The sequence below is a fragment of the Camelus bactrianus genome, chromosome 25 (genome assembly GCF_048773025.1).
Source record: "Camelus bactrianus isolate YW-2024 breed Bactrian camel chromosome 25, ASM4877302v1, whole genome shotgun sequence".
NCBI classification, from domain to species: Eukaryota; Metazoa; Chordata; class Mammalia; order Artiodactyla; family Camelidae; genus Camelus; species Camelus bactrianus.
In genome coordinates this window covers 11,566,868-11,590,985 of record NC_133563.1, presented here as the reverse complement: position 1 = coordinate 11,590,985, position 24,118 = coordinate 11,566,868, and the positions used below count along the sequence as shown (strand labels likewise).

Below are 24,118 nucleotides of genomic sequence, written 5' to 3'. Positions count from 1 at the left end.
CCTGGGGCGGGAGGATGGGCCCCACGGCTAGACGGACACTTGATGCATCAGACTCTTCCATGGGACTATCCTCTCTTCCAGCCAGCACACCTCCCAAGATCCAAGAGGATGAACCTATGCATCCAGCAGCCTGATCTTTCAGTCACACTCATCTCTGTCCACCTTCTCACTTTTTTCCTGGTTGTCAGCTGTGCTAACAGAGGCCTGTGGTGGGGTTCCAAGGTGCCCCGGGAGCCTTGTTAGCTGAAAGTCCTGCCCGTCCCCACCCCACATTTTATAGAATTCCCAATCTTTTTTTCCCCTCAATTTTTTATATAAACCTGGTTTTTATTCCAAATTCTACCTTTTTATTTTTAGTTTTTTTTCTTATCTTTTTTTTTTTTTGGAGGGGGAGTAGTTAGGTTTATTTATTTATTTTTATTATTATTATTTTTTTAATGGAGGTACTGGGGATTGAATCCAGGACCTCATGCATGCTAAGCATGCATTCTGCCACTGAGCTATACCCTCCCCACTGAATTCCCAATCTTTAGTAGGACCCCCAGAATGCCTTGAGCAGACCACATCTTTCTGCCAACCATCCTCCCAATACAGAGAAGTGTTTGCTGTCTCAGGGACCAGCACGGGGAATCAGCTGTCCCTGCACAGAGCAGGGCCATGAGGCAGTGGGACAGGCGTGAGCTGAAAGTGAGGGGCCAGGGCTGTGGAGGGCTTCTGGGCAGGAAACTCCAGAGTCTGGAATTTGATTCTGAGGATGAGCCATTTTTGGGCAAAAAGGCAAAACAGGCAAGTTGCCTGTGGCGCCCTGGCCATCTCCTCTACACTTTCTTTTGCAAATGACCTTCAGTGCCTCCCTTTTCTGCTGGGGGAGCTCTGGATTTTGTTGCTGTCTTTTTCAGGTGGCATCTAGGCTCAAGGCTGCTCCCTTCCGTTTCTCCCAGATTCAAACAAGCCCAGCCTCCTTTCAGCAGGAGCCCAAGCTTGCCAGCAGCCTGGGCGTCATGGGCTTACTGGCAAATAATTTAACACGCATCTGAGTCTGCGCAGGGAGCTGCAGGCCCCCTGTGTCGTCACTCACTCACATAATCGCGGTTAGTGGAGCTACCACTCTCCCTGCGGTGTAGGGAGCATTCTGCCCAGGGCTGCACAGCATCCAAGTTCTGGAGCCCAGATCTGGACCCAAAGCCAGGCTCTGTCCTCGACACCTCCCCCCTCCTCTCCTGCAGGGGACTCAGGAAGATGGATCTCTTAACAGGGGCAGTGAAGGCTCTAGAATAGAGGGGAATGATTTAGAGGCTAGTCCTTGACCTTTGCTGATAATGGCAGATAGGGACTGCAGAAAAGCCAGGACCTGAGGAGGCTGTGGCTGGGAAGTGACGGTCACCAAAGACTCTGCTTCTCAGATCAATCTGGGGCCTCCTGGTCTGCTGAGAACAATGCTGCTGTCCTCTTGATCTAGGGAAGTACAGCCTAAAACAGCCAGGCGATGTAACCAGAGCTTGAACAGAGAGAGAATCAGGGCCATGCAAAGAGCCTGGCCTCTTTGATGGGGGAGTCCAGGGCCCGGAAGGCCCTGGGTGGGGTTGGGGGGCAGGTCGCAGAGGTGGAGTTTGGACCACTCCACGGTCAAGCCCAGCCCTCAGGAGATCCATATTCCTGGGGGTCCCCGGACCCTGCCCAGCTTGCTGGAAGCCAAGTGCAGCCTGGAGCACTGATGTGCCCGTAGACTTCCCATTGGCATTTCTACACTGTGGAGCAGCCAACTTACACAGCTGGCAATGTGCACAAAACAAGTTAGGAAGATGCAGAGGGGCGGCTGACGGAGACAGCTGCACGTCCTCCTGCCTGGGACCTCATTTGGTGTGGGCAGAGGGTTTATTCACACGTGCCCAGAAGCAAGGCTGCTTGGGCTGTCAGCAGGGCACAATCTCTGGTTTGATATTGGCGGCTTTTGCTGGTGGGGCCGGAGCACAGAGTGGTGGGGTGTTTGGACCCATAAAGGTGGAACTGATGGCTGGGCATTTTGGGAAGAGACTCTGTCATCCACACTTGGCCTGAAGGTGGCAGCTCATCCCCTGTCTGGAGAGGTTGGGCACTTCTTTCTCTGAGGCCTTTAAAGTAGGCCAGCTTCCCTCTCCTGGAGCATCTCCAACCTTTGGCAGTTATGAAACAGCTTCACTTCTGTTTTCAGAGATTCATTGGTGGAATCATCCACACCACTCACCACTATACAGCCTGGAGTGGCACAGAGTAGCCCTTGGCAGAGGGGTCGTCACCCCAAGGGGCCTTGTAGGCAAATGTGCACTTGAGAGTCAAGCCAGGGTATGTGTGAGCCCCTGCAGTGCCATTTGCTAGTTGAGTGGCCTTGGCCTGGGAACGGAAACTCCCCTGAGGATGAGAATCAGAATTTCCTCCCTGCCTGCCTGCCCTCCTCATGTAAGTCATATTCCAGGAGTCACCAGGCCAGGTGGGTTGGAGAGATAAGTTTGGAGCCTGTGAAGGGCTGGAAGCACCCACTATTCCAGCAGAATCCAGTCCAGTATGTGAGTACCAACCATTTGGCATCTGGTGGACCCATCAGGGACGGCCACTTCTTCACACACTGTGCAGCTGAGGTGCAGGGCACACCCTGCTGGGCACTCTGGGAAGTGCAGCTCCAGGTCTGCATCCAGGTCAGCCCCAGGAGTACAGTAATAATGATTATAGCCACCACCTGCTGATGCTGACTGTGCCCAGCACTCTTGCAGGCAATTAACACCTATTATAAACTCATAAATGCTAACAACTGCCTTGTACTGTTGGTAACCAATATATAGATGAGGAAACCGAGGCACAGAGAAGTTAAAGAACTTGTCCAAGATCACACAGCTGGTAAGTGGCAGTTCTGAAATTCAAACCAAATTAATCCAGCTTGGCTTGAGAGAGTGCTTTTAAGGACTAAACTGAAGTACCTCTTAAAGATACAGTCAGCACCGCTGTCAACAGAGGCCAAGTGCAGAATCACCGTGGAGCAGGTTTTGGGGACCCAAGTCTGTTCCATGTTCAGAGCACAGGGCTGTGTCACTCGTCCACCAGTGCAGAATGGACGCTCTGGAGCCCAGGTGGCAGCCAGCAGAGCTAATGGACAGCCGACCTCTGGGGCTGGGAGGAAAGCAACCGTGGAGAGCTCAGTCCCTGGTGTTGGGCCCCTCCTGCGCCCCCTCCATCAACATTGAGCTCTGTGATTGTGCTCCAGACCCTGAAATGGAACAGCACAGGCCCCTAACAAAACAGCAAACCCTGGGGAGAACAGTAGCAGAATCAGAGTAACGAGTGCCTGACTCCGCAGTGGGAACTACATAAACATTAGAATGGAAATTAAGTTGGAGAAGAGACAGCTCGATTGGACTTTGGGGACTGGTTTTTGTTTTTGTTTTTGTTTTGTCATTCCGTAAGATTGCCTTTCAGAGAGAAAATTAAACACAACACATAAAGCAAATGTTCAAGGGAAGAGGGACTCTGCTTTCCCACCGGTAGCCCAGATGCTCGGGGCTGGGCCTGCCCCTGACGTCCCCATCAGTCCTGAAGCCTGGTGCCATGGCCTCTACGTCCTGGCCACCTTCTGCAGACACCCTGGGTGTGGGGGGTGATCAGGGCCTATTTCTGCGTAACTAACCTTCAGCAAAGGGAAGGGAGGGTGAGGACAGCTGTAAGACATCAGCTGAAGCTATTAGAGCCACTAATTGCTCCCTGGGATGATCCAAGCTCTAACTGGGGCTTTTATGAACCTACAGAATTCCCAGGGAGCCCGCAGGGCTGCAGCGTCACAGGGTCCTCCTGCCGAGAAGCAGCAGCCATGACACGAATCACGATGTCCTCAGCCTGGTGTCCCTCTCCTTCCCTCCTCAGTTCAGTTCCCGGCCTCTTGCACCCTAATTATTCCTGGGGTTGGGGGGGGTGCCTGCGGAGGTTGGACTCTCATAATTATATTAAGAGCTTTTGACAGGACCAACCTTTCTGTCTTCTATTTCTGTCTTGTTGAAATTCTACTGTGCCACGTTAATGGCTGAAATAAATGTGAGGGGAAGGATCCATCAACCCTTTCTGGAAACAGGGGAGACAGCGGAGTGTATTGTGTGCCCGGCACTCATGTCCACAGGGAGATTTATGGCTTGTTCTCTTGACTAACAGGAAAATTGCCCAGACTTAGGTCTGGTTGGGGGCAGGAATCCACATTGTCTCACTGAGAGTTAAATTTATTGCATTCAGTTGTATGGCAATGTCAAATCGCAGGGCTGAGAGGGACCCCCAGAGGGCCTCTGGCCTAGCCCTGTTCCTCTCTCATGGGCTGGCTCTCTCCTTGCACCCCTGTTCTTCTCTTGACCCGACATGTGGTAGTTTGCCTTGTCAGGTATGAAAAGATTAGCACCGGCAAAGTCAAGGCCATTGGCCAGGACCTTCAACTGGCGTGTTGGCCAAGGTTCTGACTGCCTTCCATCCCCAGCCACCTGCTTCTCTGACCTCAAGAGGAGTTAACAGTATAAGAGCATAATGGCTGACACAGCAGGACTCCTACAGGGACAGTGGAGTTAGAGGCACAGTGGTAAAAGGTCAAGAGAAGCACCATGGACAAATAGCCCCTGCTCTTGCCGAGGACCCGGACAGTAATCAACATGATCAATTATATACCACATGCCAGGTCCTGACTTAAGCACATAACACGATATATATAAGCCTCATGACAGTGCTGTGAATTAAGCATTATTAGCCCATTTTGGAGATGAAGAAGTAGAGGCTCAGAGAGTTTAAGTAACTTATCCAGTGTCATATGGTGAGTAAATTTCATGATTGGAATTGTATTCATAACTGAGGTTTGAACCCAGACAATCTGAAGCCCACACTCTTACCTCCTACATTAAATTGCCAGTTATACACCCACATGATGGAGAGTGGAGAAGCAAGGGGGGGTGAGGCAGAGTCACCAATATCACCACGTCCCTTGGCACGCCATGTCCCTTGGCACTCCCTGAGAAATATCTCTCGGGATCTTCAGCTTTGGTTTCTGCCCTCTTTAACTTCTCTCCTTGCCACTTTTCTCAGGAAGATTTTCATGAGGGTTTGATGGGCCTGAAAGGGGTCACAGTGAGGAAGAACAGCCCCTGATACCTATCCTTCCTGAAGGTCCATCAATTTTAGTTCCTCTTCTGTGTTTGGCCATTGATCTGCCCTTCACACATTTTAGTTTGGGAAATGAAATACCATATTTATATGAGTCTAGTAGTCATTCCAAGAGTTTCATAATCACATCCAAGAGCTTTATTCCTGGTGAACACACAAATTCATATTTGGTTCTTAGGCAGATGCAGTATAACCAGAACATCACAAGGCAGGCTACTGCTTCATTCTTGCCTACAAGGTCCTGCATCAGTCAAGAGTACGGTGGGCTGCAAGGGACAGAAAACCAGACTTACAGAGGTTTAAACACAAAGGAATACATTTGTTGCATATACCAAGAAGTCTTTGGCGAGGTAGCTGATCAGGTTGGTCCATTGGTGCAGTGATGTCAGGGCCAGCTGCTGTTGGCCTTTCCTAACAAAGTTGCAAGGTGGTTGATTCATCCCAGTCTTGGCCTTGCTGAGCTGAAACAAAGTTCAGCAGAAATGTAACCGAGCAGGACCCTGTGGGGCCTTCTAGGGACAGACCCCCGTCTCCATGTCATCTGCTGTAGCTCGTCTTGGAAGTACTCAGATAACAGGATCTCATGCATATTTCCTGTGTTTTTCAGAGGCTAAAAACCACCAAATGGAAGGAATTAATTCCTGGATGATCATGAGCATGTAGCCCTCAGATCTTCTGGTGCCTGAGGATTGATCACCATCAACCAATCAGAGAATTGTGCGCAGTTGATCAGATACTCTGGTACGCTCCTCCCTCTCTTGGCCTTTAAAATGGCTCAGGTGAAACACCTTCCTGGAGTTTGGGGATTTTTTGGGCTTGAGTTCTCTAAACGCCAATATTTCAATTTGTTTGGCCTCACTCTGCGTCTGGCATACGAACTTTTGTTTGGTAACAATTCTGACAAGGCTAGCCTAAGAGTCTGGGCCTGTGGCAGGTCGACCCCAGCCAGGGGCAGCCACTTCTCTGGGTTCCCAGCAGCTGCCAGAGCTCTCTTCGCTCTGGGAAACCAGGAGGGACCCTCCCTGACCGCTGCAGGCCAACCCACGGCCCGAGGTTGTTTGGAGCTGAGAAACATCCGGAGCTGTGGTCCATATTCGGTGTCGCCTGGGGGTGAGTCGCTCCAGCTTACACAAGCTGGGAATTCTCTCCACTCCGTCTGGCTCATTCCCTTGAGGGAAGTGAGCTGCTCTGGGCTCACTGGGAGCCACTCTGGGTCCATTTTCTTTCAAGAGCTGGGCTCATCTGTTTGGAGGCCTCTGTCCGGGAGGGGCATCTTTAGACTACACCTCCTCTGATTGTCTGTCTGTGAACCCTAGCTTATTTGTTGTTTGTGTTTTTATGTGTATCCTTTTGGGGTGAGCCCCTCCAGCTTGTGCAGGATGGGAAAATTCTACCTGCTCCACCTGGGCTCCTTCCCTTTCAGGGAGTGAGCCGCTCTGGGTCCATTCTACTTCAGGAGCTGGGCCACTCTGGAAGCCTCCATTTGCGGGTGGAAGTGGACTTCTGGGGCTACACTGTGTCCAGTCTTTTGCTTGTGGCTCGTGTTTATTGTTCGTATGTGTGTGTGTGTTGGTACTTACCGGGGCCGGCTGCAATGTCTCTGCTGAGTAACGGGCTTGCGTGTGATGCTACCAGGTAGCCTTCCCTGTTGCATTGGCTTCGAGGTGTGGTAGAGTGTTGTCTGGAGTTTTCTATTTCTGTCCTTGGCCTTTCATTCAGCTTCATCTTTTATGAGGCGTTGGTTGGGGTTCTCCCCTTTTGGAAGGACAGGGTATTGGTTATAAATCTCCCTTCTGGGGGCTAGGGAACTGTGACCCTGAGAGACCGTTTTGCATTGCATTTGTTTGCTTGCTATTTGACAACACCAGCCACGAATAGTTATGGGTATTCAGAACTTCGTTCCACCTTATAGTCCCCTGAGGTATTTTTGCAAAATTAGGAGATCTTTAGCTGTGCTCTCACAAATGAAAGAAAATGGTATTTTTAATTGTAAAATTGTGTGGCCTCAGTACTCCCTGAGATCTGGAGAACATTGGGACCTAATGGCTCTGCTATTATATCAAAGTGGACCTTTTGCAGTTGCTTTGGCTTTTATCTTAGGGGTGTGTGTGCGTATGTGAGTGTCTCAGTACCTGAGTCCAAATTCTCTGCTCTCTCTTCATGGTTTTCTGAAAGACATGGAATGTGAATGAATGGTGTGTATAATATATGTAAGTATAATGTACACACACATATATACATATGTTATTTTCTATTACTGTTACTTCTTTAAACTAAAGTGTGTATTTGGGAACTGGAAAAAAATCCCTGAAAATAACTAAGATGGTTGGGTTTTGTAAAGGCAGTTAGAGGAGGAATTTGCATTACTCTTCCTGTGCTTTTTGAGATTTAAGTGATAAACGATTTACCTGGGGTCTCAAGGAAAAAGGTTTGCAAAAAAACTGAGATCTCTGGTCCTGTCTGCCTTTACGTAAAAACTACTTTGTGAATTCTATTCAGTTGACTTAAAAGTAAGCACTTACAAATTAAATACTTATGAGTATAAAAAAGAAGCTAGACACAAAATTTCAGATTCACATGATCTAGGAAATATTCAGTATTAATATCTGATATTAAAGCTAGCTTAAGCTTGTTGGTATAATCAATACAAACAAGTCTTTTATTGCACCTAGGTTTACTGAAGGTCAGTGGGTTTATGTTGTTCCTGTTGCAGTCTGTCAGCAGACAGAAAAATTAACTCGGTATGATAAAATTCTTACGTGTAAATTAAATACAAATGACATAAGAGCTTTTAGGTGAACTCTTTTGAAATAACTATGTTTTAGGACTGTCTACTTAAAAATGATCTCTCCATATACTTGCTAAGTTGAAATTTTAGAGTTGTGCCAAATAAATGATGGAAGCTTATTGAATAGCTAGGTCATTCCCAAGCAGAATAAGATACTGAAACATTAATTACTGAACATTGGTTTCCCTTTACAGAGAAATTACAGGTATTTAGAGCTACTGGTGAATATGTTTTGGTGCCACCCTGAGATATTTTCTTATAAAAAGCACATATTTATGAATGTTAATGTAAAAGGCAGATCATAATTGCTTACTTCTTGATTTTTCACTAGAAATTAAGGTTTTTAAGACTTGAGGATTCTAATTTAAATATGTAATTAAAGCTGCTAAAAATAGTGAAGAAAACATTTCAGTATACAGGAGAAAAATAGGACATATGTTTTGACTAAGAGAAGGTATGAGGAATGGAATTGCGTTTTGTTAAGAAAAAAATGATTTTGTCCTAAAGCTGGTTGTTTCTAGATGGAAAAAAAAAATGACAAACTAACATAAGTACAGAAAGTTGTGAAGGGTTTGTAGAACAAGAGCCCTGAAAAAGGAGTTTTGTGCATGGTTGGGCTGAGATTAGATTAAATTTAATTAGGTAAATGGAAAAATGTTATTAATATGGGTATTCTAGAAATTATATTAAGTTTCTGAAGTTTAGATAAATCCCGGCATGCTATCAGTCATAATTCTGGTTGTTATCTTAAAATGTTGTATGTCACAGCAACTTAAGCTTCTTTGTCAAAAACATTGTAACCACATTTTTAACCTTGCCTTCTTAATAAGTCTTTTGTATGGCTATACTTTTTTGGTTTTGTCTGAAATATTACTGGCTTTTAATCTATGTTTATTTTTTTAAAATTTATTTTTTTAAATGTTTTTTCTTTCTCTCTGTAGTTCAGCTTTGTTTGCTGCTCTTTGTCCCCCTCTCACATTCAAAAGGGCTGCAGAACAAATCTGGCTACAGGAGTCAGATACTTGGTAACTTGAAATTGACCAGTTTGCACCACATGAATGGTGAAAAACGCTGTGGGCTGGGGAGGCACCCCTGAAACTGATTTCAAAGCACTGCAATGTCAGAAACGTCAAAAGAATTAGTCTCTTGTCTAGAAAGGTTAGAATTAGCAATAAGAGTATAGGAGAGCTGCCCTCCCTCGTTCCTGATGATCCATAAACTGAGGCTGACAGTCATCACCGTTGTGGGATTAGTAATTCAACAAAAATATATTGAGGTCCCACTCTTACTTTACACTCTCGTATACTGCTTTGCTGTTGATGATGTGCTTCTTGAATCCGTTTAACTGCCTTTTAGGTTTTTGGCTCAGATTACACATGGTGTGCCATTATTGCCAAATTGTGGTTTCATGGTATGAATTGCCATTTCAAACATTTTGTCTCCACAAAATAAGATCCTTCAGATTTTGCCAACTTGGGATAAAGATGACTATGACCTTATTCCTACCTCAACTGGCTTATGATTCATTTTGAAATTAAATCAGAAAATTGGGTACTACATTAAAAAAAAAAACAACAACAAACCCTGGTTGAAAACCAGAAATTTCTGTTAGACATTCTTTATTTACTCTAGTTCTGCAATTGACACCCTTTTTGACCGGGAGCCAGGTAAAGGCTGCAATGGGAAATTGGAACCAAGAAACTTTGGCAGTCTTGATGCTTTTTGTTACTAACTGAACGACCTTGGCAAGTTACCCAGGCTTTGTGACTCTGTCTTCTCTTTTTCAAACCTGAAATAATAACTTTTAGATTCAGGCATTATAAGACAAAACAGTAAAAACAAAAGATGAGGTGCACATAAAGCATTACTAGTCGCTAATATGAAAGCCCGATATTGGTGAAGGAAAAAAGAAAAGTGAGTCTGGAGGGAGATTAAGGAAAAACCGTCAAAGGAACCTCAAAAGTGGCACCTCCACCAACCCCAGCTCTTTTGCAGTGATGTCAGAAAACCTTCTCCTATGGTGGACACACTCTTTTTAAGTCAGAAAACGAGTGTTGCCTTGTACAAGTCTTTTCCTCACTAACAGAAAATTCCTTTTCTCCAAACTTTGCTTACCCACCCAGTCTGCAGTTTGTCAGGTTTTCCTCACTGGCCCGGAGCCCCCCACTCTGCTGCCTCTACCAGCCAGCCCAGCGGGCATCCAAGGCTTCTTGGGGCCCACAGAGGGGTGGGAGCGATGGGGGACCAGCTTTGAGTGGGGGTTAGGGCCCCAGCAGCTGCTAATCTATGTTTTTTAAATTGAACTGTTTACCAAATGTTTGTCTCCCTATCAGTATTGAAAGTTATTATTTTACTTCCAACCACACTGTTGCCCCTATGTTTAGGATATAAAGAGAATTCTCTAACGGAGTTGTCACAGAGTGTAACTACTCATGATGTATAACACTGCTTGCTTTAAGTCTGTTGCTGAAAGCACATGTTCAGTGCTTGTGTAACAATTGGGTATAAGTGATACAATGTATGGCCTATAAAGTGTTCCCCCTTCACATACCTCTGAGCCTGTTCACAGTGTCTGATTCATTTTCCACCCCAACCCCCAACATGGATAGGCAAGTATAAAGGAGGCCTAGCACTGATGGACATGATTTGAACCTGGGGCAGAGGCCACCACCCCAGCACTGGGGAATGGATATTTTGATCATCAGTGCTTTCTATTGAAAGATTTGCAATCAAAAGGGGGAAAAAATGAGACAATCTGCACATATTGAGGCATGGGGAAGTCATTCTGGATTATACATGGTTTAACTTAAACTTGACTGACCAAAGCAGCCTGCTTATGGCCTTTTGGACATGCATTGTACATCTGCTTGGGCTTCGAAGAAGGGAATGCATTTGAAAGTCTAAATGGAGTAGCTGTGGTTCAGACATCCAAGGTAAAATTGGGTGGCCATTGTGGATGTGATTTCAGACATGTTCCTGTATTGTTGAGAACCTGAATTTTCTGAACTGTGTCAGACTCAGGATGCCACCAACCATTCTCAAAGCAGTGTCTGCTGGCAACTGGCAGCTGCAACCTTATGACCTCAAGGTCTCCTCTTTATAACTATTAAATTTTTAGACAATAAAATTGCTTTAGATCAGATGTTAACAGAAAAAAGGTGATGTGTAGTGGCCAATAGCTCTTGTTTTATCTATGTTAATACCACATCAGAGGTTAAAACCTACTGAGATAAAAGTAGATAACTGGCTACCTGGCTGTCAGTCTCCACTGAAGTGCCAGGTCCAGGCTGGTCTTCAGGCTTATTCTCCTGACCCTCAAGGAATGAGATCTTAATCAGACAAGACTTGGATCCAGGACTTGGAACTCATAAATAATTCCAACTCAGTGTCCATTCCCCAAATCGAGATAGGACCATGCCCCATTTCAGCAGGAAGTAGCCAGAATGGTCCTCACCCCATTCTCTGAAAGATTTGGGAAGGATGAAACAGGATTGGAGTTAGAAACCAAGTTCTTCTGAGTTTATGGTTAACCTCTCTGTTCAGAGTATTCCCCATCTTGTCCAACACCCGTTCTCCTCAAGATTGAGGAGTATCAAAGAAAAGGAGGGGAATTGTAACTGAGCAGGACCCTATGGGCCTTCCCAGCAGAGGGCCTTCCCCCATACCCTCTGCTGTAGCTCCTCTCTGAGGTACCCAGATAGTAGGGTCTTGTGCATGTTTCCTGAATTTTTCAGATGCTAAAAACCGCCACCAAATGGAAGCAGTTAACTATTTGATGATTGTGAGTGTGCAGCCCCTTGACCTTCTGGTGCCTAATGAATTACCACCGTCAACCAATCAGAAATGTGCACAGCTGATCACATACCCTCCCTCAGCTGGCCTTTAAAAAGCCTTAGTCTAACCCTCCGGGGAGTTCAGAGGTTTGGGGGGACATAAGCCACCCCTTCTCCTTGCTTAGCTCTGCAGTAACCTTTCTCTGCTCCAAAATCAGATGTTTCTGTGTGTTTGGCCTCACTGTGCTTTGGGCACACAAACTTGCATTCATTAACAGGAAGAGTAGGCCTGGGTTTGAATCCCAGCTCTGTCCCATTGGCCTGCGCTTTACCTCTTTGAGCCTGAATTTTTTTTTTTTTTTTTTTTTTTACCTGTGGGATAAGGATCAAGCCTTTGCTGCTGGTTACCTGGGAGTACAGGAGAAGTGGTTGGAAAAGCCCTGAGCACAGAGCCAGGTGCAGAGGAAGTACTCAACGCACAATCACGGCTTTTACCCCTGGAACATTAATCAGGACTGCCGGGCTATGATTTGCATGGCTTGGGGCACAGAGGTGCTTAATATAACTCTTCGGAAAGACAGCTGAGAGATTTCTTTGGAATTCTTTGACAAGGTATCTGTTTTACGAGATGAAACACCATCACAGGCCCTGGGGCTCAGCTACAGCTGTGGGCCAATTAAGAGGAGAGGACTGGACACAGGTGGTCAGGCCAGCCCTGCCCTCAGGGGCCCTTGCTGGCCTGGGAAGTGGGGCTGAGGATGTTGGGGGTCACTGGCAGCCACGCTGGCTCTGAGGCACCAGCAACTCGTTTTATGAATTGTCCTGCTGTGGTCTGGGGCTGTTGCTGGTGCAGAGAGGCAGGCAGGCAAAATGATTTATCCGTGGATTTCCCTGCACACACAGGTGAGCTTTGTTCTATGGGTCAGGTAAATCTCACTGCTGTTCCCTGTGATTTAAGGGAGGAAATGCTGGGGGAACACAGAGCTTTGCTCCACTTAGAAATAGCAGCTTCATTCCTGGGGCTTAGTGAAGTGACTTCTGCTAGGGGTTCATGGGCTCACTCTTCCTGCCAGGACAGGGCATAGGAGGACCCAAGGGGCCACCAGTCCGGGAAACAAGATGCAGATTTTGTTTGCAGGATGCAAAGGTTAAATCTGATGCTATTTTCTGCCACCTCCTAGAAGCATTATTTCTCAACTCGCAAGTAGTTATAATAGGTCTTGCTTTACTAGCAGTTGAAATAGACATCATTTGTTTGTGTGGTATTTATACCAACTAGGAAGAGCTAGTGAAGACCTTCTACATATATTTTACCATCCAACACTCACATGAGTTGGTTGGTAACATGAAAATGGGAAGAAATGAGCAAACATAGGTGCAAAGAATTATTACATAATGTTCCTAAAGTCTTAAGTTAGGAAATTGCAGAAAGGGCTCAAGCCCAGGTCCTCGGAGCAGCTCCTTTTATTTTGCCATTAGCAGGTTTGCACCCGTGTGTGGGTAAGTCATGTCACCAATCGTGCCTTTCTTCACCTGGGGCCACATGAGCACAGATTCTGGGCTCAGACGTGCAGCTCTGCCACCACTCGCTCTATGACTTTGACTTTGGTGCTTGTCATCCAAATGGAGATAGTGGGGGAGGGTAATAGCTCAGTGGTAGAGCACATGCTTAGCATGCACGAGGTCCTGGGTTCAATCCCCAGTACCTCCATTTAAAAAAAATTAATTTTTTTAAAAAAGACCAAATGGAGATAGTATCTCCCACATGGTAATGTTGACCAAGCACATGATAGATGCTCAATAAATGGTGTCATTTAATGTTATTATCAGTAATCATATCTCTAATTCAGTCTTATTTAATTATCCAGCTCCAACAACAGGGATGACCTTCTTGTACTTTATGCATTTATTTAAATGGATCTATTTAAACGTTAAATGGTGACTTCATTTGAATGGAAGTCTCTGGAGTCAGGGGCTCTCATAATTTTCTTTGAAACCCACCCTCTCCCCTTTCCTCATCTCACGGCACCTGCCTTGTATGTATTTATCAATTGGACCTAAATTAGGTGACAGAAGGGTTGAAACTACTGACAAGAATGTGTATAAATGCAGTCAGCCCAAACAAATACCCACAAGAAAACCCACCAAAAGCAAGGTGAGTCCATTCTACCAATTTTTGAGTAGAGAAAACAAATGGTTTGAAAGAATAGACCCACTGACTTTGACTAAATATTTCACTTTGGTCTGGATGTGCTGTCCTCAGGCAAAGCCAGCAAAACATTTCTGGCTGAATCTCTGAGCTTCCTGAGTTCTGCAGCTGTGTTCTATGGACAAGAAATGGTTTATCCAATAACCCAATAACCCTCCTCCCACTGTCCTGCCTGTAGAGTAACAGGCAAGCGCTTGTTTAGTGGGAAGGGAGACAGCAAGCAGAAGTGAAGACGTTCCTGTCAGGTATAGCTCCTAGAAAACCCGAATCAGGTCTTTGGAAGAAACCTCTTGCTGGCACAGATGGCCCTGCCTGGGAAGCCCAGCCAGCCTTTGGAGCGAGAGTTGAGACAAACCTGAAGTAACAGAACTTTCCACCAAGGTGAGTAAGAGGTTGCACTGAAAGGGAGAAAATGTTTTAAACCTGAATATTCACACTCAAATCACTGGCTCCCTTTGCCTTTCTTTTTTTCTTCTATTAGATTCATTTTTTCTAAGGTCTATAGCAATTTTCTCAAAAGGTAACTTTTTAAAACACTGCACCTTGCTTGTGGTCATAGGGCAATGATTTTTTTTTTTTTTAATTGAATCAACCATTAAATTGAATATCCATCCCTCCTGCCTCCAGACACATCTCTTCTCTCTCCCCAGCTCTGGGACAGGCCCAGAGACAACCACCCCCATGAAAAACCATCTTTGGGTCCACGTCACTCTCTTGCTCCCTCCGATTCTCATCCCTCTGTGTCAGTGATGGTTTGGAGATCTCAGGGCTGATACCCAAAGGCTGGAAGGCAAGGGCTGCACTGCGATGCCTAGGTTTGTATCCTGGCTCCCCACTTAGAGCTGTGTGAGCTTGGGCAAGTTACTTAACCTCTCTGGGTTTCCTCATTGGTAAAATGGTTGTAAAGAGAATTAGGAGAATTAAGACAAACAAAGCATGCTTCCAACAGTACCCAGCACGTAGGAAGTACTCGGTGAGTGGCATCTAGTATTAATAGCTATTACTAGGCATAGATTCATAAGGTAATCTCATAGGTCTCCCTACTCACATCATCCCAAATACTGTCTGTGGTCATCCGGGATTTGAGCATAAGAGCTGGGCATTGTATACCACAGTGCGTGCACACCATACTGTGAGATCTCAGAGGCTGAGGCCCAGAGGGGCACCTTTGCTCAGCCAAGTGAGGGCCAGGCCTGGACATCAGGAGGCCTCATTCTCAGGCTGAAATTCACTAGCCACCTTAAGATTTAAAATTGTTGGCAAAAGAGGAAGCACTCTGGAGATTCACATCACATGAAACTGAGCCTGGGTATGTGTGTTGTGCTTAAATGAAGCAGCTTATGATGTGGATATTCAATTTCTGTGATCTGTTCTAAATTTAAGCATGTAAAATGTCAAGTTATCTCACTATTTTGCTTCAGTTAAAAAAAATGTAGATTTATGGCTGGATGTTATAAGAACTGCTGCTGCGTTTCAAATCCTGACAGGTCCCTTCAAAGCAGCAGCTGGCTGAGAAGTCACTTCCTGAGCCGAAGGTCAGTGTGTTGGCCCTGGAATCAGCATCAAGGATGAGAGCCGAACCGTCTCTCCTGCCACTTTTGGGGGGTGTGTGGGGAGGCCGTGAGGCTCTCACTGCTCCCGACACCGCCTCTGCTCCCCATCTCGCCCCCAGCCCCCTCCCTGCACCCCTCCCACAGGTGCTGCCACAGAGCCCCCAGGCACACCTCCGAGACCAGGACTGCTGCACCGCTTGCCCTTGGTCCCTTGGCAAAGGTGTACCCGGTCTGAAAGGGCTTCCCTGGACTTGGTGCTGGGGCCTAAGGGACAGGGCCTGGCTTCGGGATCCCAGGTCACTTTCGCATGTCCCTGCACGGCTGGGAATTCAAGAAGGTCCCATGGTAGGTGAAATAGGTACCTTCTGGTTTTGTGTTCCTAGGTAACAACCTTTCAAAACATCCCTTTTCCTTATCAAAGGCTTGATAAGAAGGCTACAAATCCTCTTTAAAGGAAATGAGATCTGGGAGCACTTTTTATTCATTTTCTAACCAGGTGTGGTTACACCCTCTGTCTGCTATAGATAAGCAAACTTATTTACTCCTTTGTCACTGAGAGCCGAGATGGAAGAACTCTGGTGCTTTCACAGCTGATTAATAGTGTTGTCAATCATAAATTGTCCGTTGCTCCCTGATCCCAAGAGCGGCACCAAAGGCCACCCAATCCAAAGCTGTCTCTGATCAATGGCGATCTCATCTCTCCATCTTAATTCTCAGCACGTTACTCCCTGATGGTTTTCTTGTTTGTTTGTCTCCAGAGCACAGAAATGTAAACTCTGGACGTCAGCCTTGACCACTGCCGTGTCCAGTGAGTTGTTCAACCCTCAAGGCTTTTTGCTGCCTTAACTCCTGTGAGGTCGGAGAGGCTGGGCAACCAGTGGAGAACCAGAAGAGGAAGGAAAGCCCCATGGGGTAGGGGGACATCTGGATATCCAGCAAGTAAAGGAAGCTATTTCCAGGAGAAATCCAAGAAGGGAAAAATCCAAAGTCCGACCACAACTAGGACAGGTTAGGAGCTTCTTCCTTTCTCCGCTGCTGGACCTACAGAGATAAACAAGAGTTTCAGGTCTCAGCTGAGCTTCTCAGTCAAGCTTTTCCTTCCTTGACTGGCCTGATACTCCCATGATCCTCTTTTGTGTTCTCTGCGCCCGTGACCAGTCTCAAACCAGTGTCTGGAATCCATCCTTCCTTCTGTTCCCAGCATCCCTCATCACAGCCGTGGGCGCTGTGGCATCAAAGGCCACACCAGGCAGTGCTGGGAGCATAACACTCTGTGGATGGCCGTGCCTATGTACCTAAGCTGAGAAGATGGCTACACGGCTTCACACCCTGACTTTCAGAGACGAAAATCAACAATGAGCCCACAGAGGGACAGAGGGAGTGAGGTCTGGGGACAGAGCTCAGCAGCACTGCCAGATGCAGCTGGGAGGGGCCTTGCAAGGGGGCTTGGTCTGCTCAGGCTGCACAACAAAATGCCACAGGCTCCGTGGCTTGGACAACAGAAATTTACTTCTTACAGTTCTGGGGTTCGAAGTCCAAGATCAAGGTGCCATCAGGTTTGGTTTCTTCTGAGGTCTCCCTCCTTGGCTTGCAGATGGCCAGCTTCTCACTGTGTGTGCACATCACTGGTGCTTCTCTGTAGGTCCAAGTTTCCTCGTTTTGTAAGGACATCAGGCATATTGGGTTTTAGCCCATCCCATTGGCCTCATTTTAACTTAATCACCTCTTTAAAGGCTCTGTCTTCAAATACAGTGATAATTCAGAAGTACTGAGGGATAGGGCTCAACAAATGAATTTGAGGAGGACACAGTTCAGCTCATAATAAGCAGTGTAGGAGCATGGAACCATGGGCACCACTGGCTTTGGAGGTTTGAAAGGATGGGAGGTGGAAAGAAAGATGCAGTAGCAATTAGAACCAAGGGTGAGGCCTGGAGTTTAAAATCACCTGCTAGAACTGGGATTGTTGGGGAGAGGGTGTAGCTCAGAGGCAGATCGTGTGCTTAGCATGCATGAGGTCCTGGGTTCAGTCCCTTTAGGACCTCCATTTGGGGAAAAAAAAAAAGAATTGGGATTGTGTTACAGGTTGAATTGGGCTCCCCTTCCCCGCCCCCAAATATGCTGAAACCCTTTCCTCTGATACCCTAGAATGTGACCCTCTTTGGACACAGAGTCTTTACACAGGTAATCAAATAAAAACGAAGTTATTACGGTGTGACTAATGTCCTTATAAAGGGGAAATGGGTACACAGAGGGACACACAGATGATGTGAACACGGAGGGTTGGCGGGATGGATCCACAGACCAGGAATGCCAAAGATTGCCAGGAAACTACCAGAAGCTGGGAAGTGCAAGGAAGGATTCCCCTGCAGTTTTAAGAGGGAGCATTAGCTCAGTTTTTTGACCTCATAATTTAGATAATTTTTTTTTATAATGTCAATGTTAGATTTTTCCAAATTTAGAATTTTTTAAAAAAATGTACTTACCCTTCTTTCTTGTATTTCAAACCAATCTTCTGGAATCTTTTTTTTTTTTTTTTTTCCTTTCCTCCTTTATAGTACAGCATTTAGAATTTCCATCAGTAAGAGTTTGGTGGTCAAGTTCCTCAGTGTTCATCTGAAAATGTATTTTTGCCTTTGATCTTGAGAAGTAGTTCTGCTAAGGGTATCTAGCTTGACAGCTATCTTATCTCAGCATCTTGGAGATACATTCTTAACTATTTTCTCACTTCCATTGTTACTGCTATGTCAGCTGTCAGTCTAATTATCACTTGTTTGTGGTTATCTTTCCTTTCTCACTGGCTGTCTTAAAAATGTCTTTGCCTCTGATTTCTGCACTTTTGCTATAATGTGTCTAAGTACCTTCTTTTGTTTTACTTTTTAGTTATTCTGCTTGGAAGTCATATGACTTCCTGAATCTGAGGGTTTGTATCTTTCGCAATATTTGGAAAACTTTCTGTCTCTGCGGGGGAGGAAATGTGCTAATAAACTTTTCATTTTAAAACAATTTTAGGTTTACAGAAGCACAAAGATAGTGTAAAGGTAGAAGGTAGTACATACACACCACACCCAATTTCCCCTGTTATTAATGGTTTACATTAGTAGGGTACGTTCTCATTTATTTTAAAACTCTGCTTCTCACCAATTTGTCCTCTTCCTCTGTAACTCTCATTAGATGTATTTTGACATTTTTTAGTGTGTCTTAAATGTTTCTTAACCATTCTTTCCTATTTTCCATCTCTTTTGATCCCTGTCCTTCCATGTAATTTATTGAGACCTACCTTCTTCACCAATCCTCTCTTCAGCTGTGTCCAAACTTCTGTTTAACCCACTGATTAGTATTTTACGTTTCATTTATAAACTTTGTTTCTACAAGTTACGTTGGGTGTTTTTCAGCCTTGATAGTCTGCTGCTCCTTCCTAGTGTTTTTAATTCCCATGTTTCTTTAAACATGTTGTATTCTGTATTTGATAATCCTAGCATCTGAAGTCTTTGTAGTTCTGGTGTTTTCATATTTCATCCTGACTCTTATTCATGAAATACTGTTTCATTTTCTGTTTTGTGTGTGAATTTGTTTTTCTTTGTAAATGCATACTTGCTGCAACTCTATCAGTGGAAATTGAGGCTTTTAAGGTTAAGGGTGTAACTAGTGTTTGCTTATGCCAAATGGGGGAAACTGCAGACAAGAGTCACCCTAAAAGAAAATACTTGGGTTGGGAGGGAGGGTTACTTATCCAAGTCCCAGACAGACAGTTGTCCCTGTTGTCTGTCTCTGGGTGCTGTGATGGTTTTTGTTTTTCTAAATTTCCCCTTCCTCTGTGGGTGTAACTCTTTTTAAAACCTAGAAATACTTGTGGTGGCCTCGGATTGGCCTCCCCACGTTGAGCCCATCCCTCTGGGCACTGATGTTCTAGCCCAGGGAGATGCACACAGTGGCTCCAGATTTTCTTTGCTTCTGTGCTGTGCTGACTTCCTTCCTGGATTCCTGCAGCTGTGTTGGCCCTAGCCCCCAGCACAGTGCTCTCTGTACCATACATAATGTATATGTTTTATATTTGTTACAAAACATCCCCTAAAATATGTAATCATACTATCTGCACATATTTAAATAATGTGTATCATATGCATGTTTATGAATATACACAATCGAGCAGTTACTAATGTCAAGCTGACAAGGGTATGGGAGGAGAAGGAAAGAAGGGTGAGGATTACTCCTACTAGGGCAGCAACAGCAAGATAAGAGAGAAAATGATTTGTCCGATATATTTACACTAATGAGGTAGGAGCATGAGTGGGAGACCTGTTTTGGCATTGGACACCTTGTTAAGGTAAATAAGAAGAGAAAGCTTTAAGAATTCCAAACACGCCAGCAATAATGTTTGGATGCTCCGGTTTCCACCCAAGGGAGGAAAGAGAAAGGCTGAGAGGGCAGCTTCCCTGTGCTCTTGACTTTGGCAGCACTTGAACCCTGGCAGGGAGTTAACAAAAAGCTGATGTTGGCGATCTCAGGCACGTGACTGACAAGCATCCCCAACATGCCTTAATCCACTTCTTTGCTTTCTTTGCAATCACACTTGAGAGAAGGTGCACTTTGACCTTTATAGCTAGTTATCTGAGTTACCATTGTTCTTGTTCCTCTCAGCCTCACTCTCCAGTTCTCCCAATCTCTCTTCCCAGCTCTCCTAACAGCCCTTTTCATAGATATATAAATGTATGTCTCTTAATTCTTCCTTGGATCTGTGTGCCTGGTGACCAAGACAGCACACGGCTATAAAAGTGACTGTCCCTGATACGGGGTCAGGGTAGGAGAAAGCTGCTAGCAGGGCACGTGAGTGTGTTTAGGTGTCTAATACCTGGGGACACATTGTCATCGTATCTTTATGTGTGATCTGAAGTCAGCTTGCCTTTGAGTGAGACAGGTCTGAACCATCATTGATGCTGAAATGAACTGTTTACTCTGAGCCACCAAAGAACACACATTGAGCTCATCACTGTTGAGAATGCTGGATCCCTGTGACCATCAAAGAGGCTTCCTGTTGAAAATGACTGGGAGGCTCTGCCATGGTGATGAGGATCTGTGACTTCTATCTTCCACCGATGACTTCTCAAAGCTGCAGCCTTGGTGAACTTTCCCTCTCGATTCTAGGTCATAAAGAGGAAACCTGGATTCTAGATGACTGCAAAGAGGTAAAATATCTTCAAAGGATAAAATTCTTTACTTCTTTCTAAAAGATTTTAATCAGAGGATGGTGCCATATTTTGCGAAATCATATTATAAAATGACTTTTGCTACGATGGAGACAAAAACAGACAACAGCAATAAAAACAGATTTATCTTAAGAGACAAAAGTAAACATATCCCTTATTGGCTGTTTGTATTCTTCTGTAAATTTTCTGTTTATGCCATTTTTTAAATCCTTTTTTTTTTCTTTTAGATTACCTTTTAAAACAATTCACCTTTCTTAACTAATCTCCATCTATATCAATAATATTCTCCAACTTGGTGGCTTAAAAATAACTTTTTCTTTCTTTACTGGAGAAGTTTTAAATTTTGTAAGCTCAAATCTGTCAATCTTTTTCTTTATGCCTCCTGGGTTTTGTTTTTGTTTTTGTTTTTGTTTTTTTAGTTTTGTTTCATCTTCTTTAGGAAGGCCCTTGTATTTCAAGATTACAAAGAGATATTCTAATTAGGTTTTCTTTGTACATCTTGATCTTTAATCCATCTGGAACTTTTTTGTGTGTAAGAGATAAGGATCCAACTTGATTTTTTCCCCCTTTATGAATATCCCTCATTGCTCCTTACTGGCCTGTTTGGCTGCCTTGAAAAGATAAGCCTGGAAATGATCAGCCTACAGTGTATTCCTGAGATCAGCAGTAGGATTCTGTTCTGTTCTAGCTGCAAAAGTCGTGGGGTTATTTTTAAGTGGAAAAAGTGCAAGTGAAACCAGTCATGAGTGCTTATTTGTAATAAACATGAATAACTTGCTCTTTTTCTTCCAGGGGATGCTCTGACCATAGGACTCTACTACCTCAAGTTCATTTCCTTTCAATTTCAAAAGGAATTTTTATACATTTGCTTTTATACCCTGAACCCTGGGACTGATCGAACAAGGTACAGTTTATAGTTTTATGCTCAAATTGCTTATAGTTTTATGGAAAAGCCAATTATATATCAGTATCAATATCTATATGCTCAAAATGCTTACAGTTTTATGAAAATGCTCTATGCTCAAATGCTTACAGTTTTATGGAAAACTCAGTTATATGCCAGTATCAATAGCTATCTATAGATAATATAAAGATACACATAGGCAAATGAGGTATAATAAACATTGTAAGGCAGTATATATTAATACACTGGGAGTGCTCTAGTGAATTCCAGTCTCTCCTCCAAGTCCCCCCCTCCAAGTCCCCAAGAGGGTAGGATAGTGTCATTGTCATTTTCATTTGCCTGGAACAAAGTAGATTGGTGAATGTTAGTTGAATAGAATTGAAATAGCAGGTAGCATCGGAACTGGGAGAATAGAGAAGTCTTCATAGTTAGTAATGGTCAGGGATGTTTCCTAGAGGCGACATTGTGCTGGACTTGCAGAGATGGAAAAGAGGAGGGAGGGGCCGCCGGGTTCATCTGACCCTGAGCATTGTCTCTCTTGGAACCAATTTTCTCTGCTCTCACATAGTAGCTTAGGTTGTCTGGGAGGGCACTGGAAAGCTGAGAACACGATGTTGATCTCCCTCAATCATCAAATGCTCCCAGGGCCCCGTAGCTCTTCAAATCCGTGGAAATAAATTTTCTGGGAGCAACTTCCCCGCTGACTCTCGTCTCTGTGGGAGTGAGCAGCCGAGCATGAGGCGCGCGCAGGAATCCATCTGTCACAGGGCATTAGCGCTGTGAATACACACCGTGCTCACCCTGCAGAAGATACAAAACACCCTGGGGCGTCTCAGCACAAGGCTGAGTCTGACCTCTCCTCTCAGAGCCAGCTCTAGTGTCAGTCACCAAACAGCAGCACGAGTGACACAGCTGGCCCTTAAGATACTGAGCCTTCAAGTCAGCCCTGCAGGGGATGAAGAAAAGATGCTGAAGACAAAAAAATAGACCCAAGTCCACATCCTAAGTCAGAGTCCCCTGTATTTGCCTGACACACTTCCTGGGACATGGAGGCACTGGGACAAGGAGGAGGATGACTGTGGCATAGGTGGGGAGAATAAAGATCTGGGTAGACCAGGCTGTTCTGCCTCATTCTCTGCTAAAGAGGACCCTACACCCAGCCTGTGGGAGCAGAAAGGTGGAAAAATCAGACACCTTCCTTGCCTCCCAGGCGTGAGAGGATGCGTAGGAAAAAAGCTTTCCTCTCTTGAAGGGTGCTTTTTAAATTATTACTATTTTTTCAGTTGAAGTACAGTCAGTTACAGTGTGTCAGTTTCTGGTGTACAGCACAATGTCCCAGTCGTGCATGTACGTATGTATATATATATTCATTTTCATATTCTTTTTCATTGAAGGTTATTACAAGATGCTGAACATAGTTCCCTGTGCTATACAGAAGAAACTTCTTTAAAAAATCTGTTTATATATATATATAGTGGCTAACATTTGCAAATCTCAGGCTCCCAAATTTACCCCTCCCCATCCCCTTTCCCTGGTAACCATAGGATTGTTTACTATGTCTGTAAGTCTGTTTCTATTTTGTAGATGAGTTCATTAGTCTTTTTTTTTTTTTAGATTCCATATACAAGTGATATTATATGGTATTTGTCTTTCTCTTTCTGGCTTACTTCACTTAGAATGATGATCTCTAGGTCCATCCATGTTACTGCAAATGGCATTATTTTATTCTTTTTGTGGCTGAGTAGTATTCCATTGTATAAATATACCACGGCTTCTTTATCCAGTCATCTGTCGATGGACATTTAGGTTGCTTCCATGTCTTGGCTATTGTATATAGTGCTGCTATGAACATTGGGGTACATGTTATCTTTTCAAATTAGAGTTCCCTCTGGATATATACCCAGAAGTGGGATTGCTGGATCATTTGGTAAGTCTATTTTTGGTTTTTTGAGGAATCTCCATACTGTTTTTCATAATGGCTGTATCAAACTGCATTCCCACCAGCAGTGTAGGAGGGGTCCCTTTTCTCCTCACCCTCTCCAGCATTTATCATTCATGGACTTTTGAATAATGGCCACTCTGACTGGTGTGAGGTGATACCTCATTATAGTTTTGATTTGCATTTCTTTGATAGTTAGTGATACTGAGCGTTTTTTCATGTGCCTATTGGCCATTTGTATGTCTTCATTGGAGAATTGCTTGTTTAGGTCTTCTGCCCATTTTTGGATTAGGTTGTTTGTTTTGTTATTAAGTTATATGAGCTGTTTATATACTCTGGAAATTAAGCCTTTGTCAGTCGTCTAATTTCAAAATTATTTTCTCCCATTCTGTAGGTTGTCATTTTGTTTTGCTTATGGTTCCCTTTGCTGTGTAAAAGCTTATAAGTTTAATTAGGTTCCATTTGTTTATTTTCGCTCTTGTTTCTATTGCCTGGGTAGACTGTGCTAGAACATTGCTGAAATTTATGTCAAAGAATGTTTTGCCTATGTTTTCTTCTAGGAGATTTATTGTGTCTTGTCTTATATTTAAG

At 44.5% G+C, this 24,118-nt stretch overlaps 1 long non-coding RNA gene across 1 annotated transcript; it reads left to right on the top strand.

The window, feature by feature from the left end:
* The first annotated feature begins 10,228 nt into the window (after positions 1-10,228).
* Positions 10,229-23,775, top strand: LOC141575006 (uncharacterized). The gene is made up of 7 exons (XR_012502212.1): positions 10,229-14,308; positions 14,578-14,742; positions 15,415-15,462; positions 15,600-15,825; positions 16,239-16,488; positions 20,623-20,663; positions 21,477-23,775. It is a non-coding gene; the product is annotated as an uncharacterized LOC141575006 (long non-coding RNA).
* The last annotated feature ends 343 nt before the right edge of the window (positions 23,776-24,118 follow it).